Source organism: Arachis hypogaea, chromosome 7, assembly GCF_003086295.3.
Source record: "Arachis hypogaea cultivar Tifrunner chromosome 7, arahy.Tifrunner.gnm2.J5K5, whole genome shotgun sequence".
NCBI lineage: Eukaryota > Viridiplantae > Streptophyta > Magnoliopsida > Fabales > Fabaceae > Arachis > Arachis hypogaea.
The window spans coordinates 47,984,437-47,989,623 of NC_092042.1; positions in this window are offsets into that span (position 1 = coordinate 47,984,437).

Here is a 5,187-nt window from a genome sequence, read left to right on the forward strand (position 1 = left end):
CATCTCTCTCGACTAAGCCGTCCTTAGTACTCCAGAAACCTAAGTCTTCATTTTCTAAATTCAGATAGAAATTAACTAATATAGTTCACTAACTTATCTTTAGCAGTATTAGAACCTAAATATTAGACAATACTCTTAATCTGCCTTTGAAGGAATTTTAGAAAGTAGGAGAACCTTTAAAAATAGAGAAAAATCATGTTTCAGCAAAACAGGGGTCTCGCGTATGCAAGCCCCTGCCTCGCGTACGCATGCTGTTGAAAAAGGGGTGGTCGCGTACGCAACTCTCTGCTCGCGTACGTGAGATGCCCAACCCAAATGGGTTGCTCGTGTCGCGTATTAAAGTTCGCGTACGCAAGGGTTCATTTTTTGAATAGCTCGTGTACGCATGCAGTGTCCGCGTACGCAAAATGCCCAACCCGAATGGTTTGGTCGCATCGCATACGCAAGAGTTGAAAGTCTGCTAGCTCGCGTACGCATGCAATGTTTGCGTATGTTAGATCCTCAATCCAAATGGGTTGGTTGCGTCACGTGCACCATGTCGCATACGTAACTCTCACCAGACTTAGAAAAATTTTAAAGTTGCATAATTCAATTTTTAACACCAAACTTCAAACGTTCATACCTTTGTCTACAAAATTCATTTTTATCAAACTTTATATCCATTTAAAGATCTTTAAATGAACTTTTATTTAAGACAAATTTCAACAAATTTCAAAAACTATGACTCAAGTTATGGTCCGTCAAAGTTCACTAAAAACTGACTTTTACAAAAAATAACCAGGTTCTCAAATTTCCAAAATTCACAATCAAAGCAAATCTAAACAACATCAAACTTCAATTCACATCAGAACTTACCCTTTTTGTGTCTCAATTCACCAATCTTACCAAATTTTTACTCACATCACATAATCCTCAACCCCAATGATCAATTTATCATACTAAAACCATTTCTCAATCAATACACTCATCAACCATCATTCTATCACTACCAATCATCACAATTAACCTCATTCTACCTTAATATCAATCTTCAATACCATTTATCAATATCAACAACATAATTCATCAAAATAATCACCAAAGAAGCAAGAAAGAGAAGGTTAAGCAAATGGTAGAAGTCTAATCACCCACATCAATCTGTATCAAGAAAAGGTCAGAAGCTAAATGTGATTTTATTTCCTCCTACATACATTTTATTTTCTTCTCTTCATCTTCAACTCTCTGCTACTCCATATTGGGATACATGGGAAAGATAAAATCTGTTCTTCTCTGCTGTGCATCTACGGTCACAAATATAACTTGGGGACCAAGCTGTTTTTCAATGGCCAAGATCTGTCTTGAGGCCTTCGATCAACAAAGGAGGTTAGAACCAAAGTCCTTAATTTGAGTAAAAATGGAAGAAAGTGAATGACTGAGTTGGTGAAGCACAAAGCTCCAGGTTTGACCTAGGAAAGAGCAATATGCAAGGAGATACAAAAGAAGCTGGCTCACCATTCAGAAGCCAAGGAGAGATAACCCAGTGTATTGAGGTTTTGTTTTGTGAAGAAGTTACTTGAAGAAGTTCATCTACTTGAATAGTGCTCTCTTTCAAAGAATCATTCCGCCAAAAATGAAGAACTGAATCAGAGACATGAAAATCTGGTTTATCACATAGCAAAGAGGCTGTTGAAGAGTCAATCTCCTTCATGTTTTACAGATTGTATTTTACTTTTTAATGTTTATCTTTTTGTAATTTCTTGAGTGAAAAGGCATAATGAGAGAACTCAAGTAAAAGCCAATGAGTGGAAAGAGGCTGAGTGATACACTTGAGAGAAAAGTCTAGAGTTATTTCAGATTTCTTTAGGTAATGTCTGTGTCTTGTATCTTGTACCAATAAGGTATCCCTTTCTTAGTTGGGTTAGCACTAAGAGGAAGAGTTAGGTATTAGCATAACCAAGTCAAGTGAGGTTAGAACTTGAGAGTGAAAGGATTGAGTCAATCCTGTGGAATTGGTGTATGTAATACTTTAGCTATAGTGGAAATTCCACCACTGTTGTGGTAGAGACTGGATGTAGGTTGTATTGCACAAGGCAACTGAACCATGATGGTTCAGCTTCTTTCTTCTCTGCTCTGTGCTGTTTTCTGATATTTGTGAGACAAAAATAATTTATCTCATAAATTTTCTACTGCTAAGTTCAAACAGAATCAGAATTAAAAGTTTGTTTGAAAATGTTATTTCTGTAACTTAAAAGAAAGGCATAGATTCAACCCTCCCCTTTTCTAAGCCTAATACAACCTTCAATAGCAAGTAACAATTTTTCTAGTTTACCACATTTTACCGAATTGAACCGGGTTGATTCATTTGATTTTGACTATTTTTTATCAAATTTGACCAAATCTAATTGAGTTAATTGCTTGACTAATTCAAATGATGACCCAACTCGAATTGATAATCAAGTGACCGAATTTTTTATTCAAATGATTGGGTCGAATCGAGTTTCATAACTATACTACAAGATAAATTCAATTCCATTGACCAACAACTTTTATTGTATATAAATAATATAAATATTAATGAACAAATAATTATTTTGACCATCAAATATTTAAGAATTGACAAAATGAACTACGAAAAAATTAAATCAATATTGTATTCATAAAAGATGAGTAACGTTGAACCAAAATACCCAATAATTAAATTTAGAGTTAATTCCGTTAAAAGTTTTATAAAATTTCTAAAAATATCCTTTTTATCATCTACTCCATCTCCTTTTAACCTAACAAAATCAACCATTCAACTCTAGTAACAATCCTCAACTTCTCATTTCATTTTTCTCATTCTTCTTCACTCACCACTCAGCCGCTTAACATCTCAACCACCACTCTCATTAGTCAACCTCCCTCACTTAGTCTCATCGACAACCCTACTCACCTGAATTACCTCCCTCATCCTTCCTCGCTTTCCACTCTCAGCTGGTTTAGCCACCTCCAATCACCTCCAACTCGTCCAGATTGTTGCTACCAGCCTCGTCCTTGCCAGATCTACTCCTGCCACCATCGTTGTCAAGTTGTGCTCATTCGGCTCCTACTTTTCTGCTAATAGCTTCTTGCCTCCAGCCTGGTCATTAGCTGCTCCTTCTTGTCTCCATCTCATTTTGTTGTCACCTTTCTCTTCACTGACTACTTCTTCTTACCTCCTTGCTCTTCTCATTGGTGGCTGCTTCATTCTCGCCACCAACGTTTGACTATTGTTGTTTTTCTTCTTAATTTAGTATATATTTTGGACTGGTTTCATGTTAGAGTTAAGATGAAGATGTGACTACAATCATTTAAAGTTCAAATCTTTATATAATTATTTCTTAAAATTCAAGAAAATTTACCATAATAAATAAACTGGCATCCAATATTACCAGATTACACAAAATGCAAAACAGATACCAAAATGCATTTTCCCCATAAACTATGTGAACCGCTACAGGGGACCCGCAGTTTACAAATACGTGTAAACCGCTATAGGGATGTCGCGGTTTACATTCTAGAAAAAATAAGCATAATCCGCGATAGGGGTGTCGTGGTTTATGTGTGAATAACGAGTGTGCATAAACCGCGACAGGGGTCCAGCGATTTATGTGTTAATGAGCAGTTTGCATAAACATAAAATAAAGTAAGTCTAGGGTAACAAATACATACATAACACACACATAAGTCCATGGAAATAAACTAAGTACATCATATAATACAAAAGTACACGACAAATCTGACATACATAGGTGTTCCGAGGGTTACCTGAAACGTGTAGCTCGGCCGTCTGGCAAGACCCGAGGTGAGGGTTCTGTGACCCGAGCTTGATGCGCCGAGCGGCTGGTGGTTGTACCTGCAATGACACTCCGATGCTTAAGTTAGCATGGGTCCAAGCAGATATTGAGTAGAATTAGAGTATGAGTTATACCTGGGTGCTCCAGTGTATTTATAGTAGTTGGTCGTGATCTTCCCTGGATAAGATATTCTTATCTTTATCTTTATCTTTTGGGAGCTTTATCCCTATCTTTGTGGAACCGCCTTTCTTTAGGCCTTTTCGGCCTTTAGGTTTTGGGCTTCGTTCCTTCTGATGGGCCTTCTTAGCTTATTTGTCCGAGGTCCGACCTCAGGCGTGGGCCTTGGGACGAGGTCGGACCTTCTATGAACTTCCGAGTTGGGGGAGCTCGGTCAGGGTATGAACAGTGCCCCTGCCCGAGTTCGTCCTTTGAGAGGTCGAGCTCGGGCATAGTTCAAAATTTCAAAAAATGGCCGTTTTCAGCATTTATTGCTTTTTACCGTTTCTCCTCGATTTCCGTTCGGGCTCTGTGAAGGCATTATTTATTTGCCCCTTTCCTCATTTTCTTCGTTTATTCTGTTCCCTTTCCATTTTCTGAGTTTTCGCCACCTCTCTTTCGAGCGCCGCTCCTTCTTTGTTCTTTTTCTCCGATTCTTTCTGTGCGTTTTTCCGGGGTTTCCTCTGCGCCGCCGTTTTCGTTCTCCTTGCATCGGAGTGTCGTCTTCTTCCTTTCTTCCAGGTTTGTCTTCATTTTCTTTGCGCACATATGCTTCTGTTTCTTTTTCTTCTATGCCTAGGTTTGCCCCGAAAAGAGGCGCCGCCATTGCTTTGGCTGTTTGTATGTGGGGGGGGCTCTTTTCTCTTGGTATTTTGTTTTCGGGTTTCTGTATTTTCTTCTAAAAGAACTTGGTTTTCTCGCCTTGCTGAATGGGTTTTTGCTGTCTGCCTTTATGTGATTTTTGCCTTGCTGTTGTATTCTTCTTTGTAGGCAAGATTTTTATGTCTCGAAAGGTTCTGCAAGCGATGTCGACCAAGATTCCGAGTGGTCTTGGTTGGGTAGATCCTGTTCCTTTAAGAGTCCCTTCTGTGGTAGATTCTGAATATTTAGCTAGGTTTCGTAGGCAATGTAGCATATGTGAAGATAGAGAGTCTGAGAGGGATTATGAGTTAGTAGCCCCGGATTCCGAGGAGAGAGTGTGCTTCCCGCCTTTAGACAGTTCCGAGAAGCTTTTCTTTTACGCTTATGATTGCTTTTTTTCTAAGCTGAGTGTCCGACTTCCTTTTACCGACCTGGAGTCCGAGGTGTTGTGGTCTTGTAACCTTGCCTCTACGCAGCTCCATCCAAATTCCTGGGCATTTTTAAAGCTGTTCCAACTTTTGTGTCAGTTTTTGGG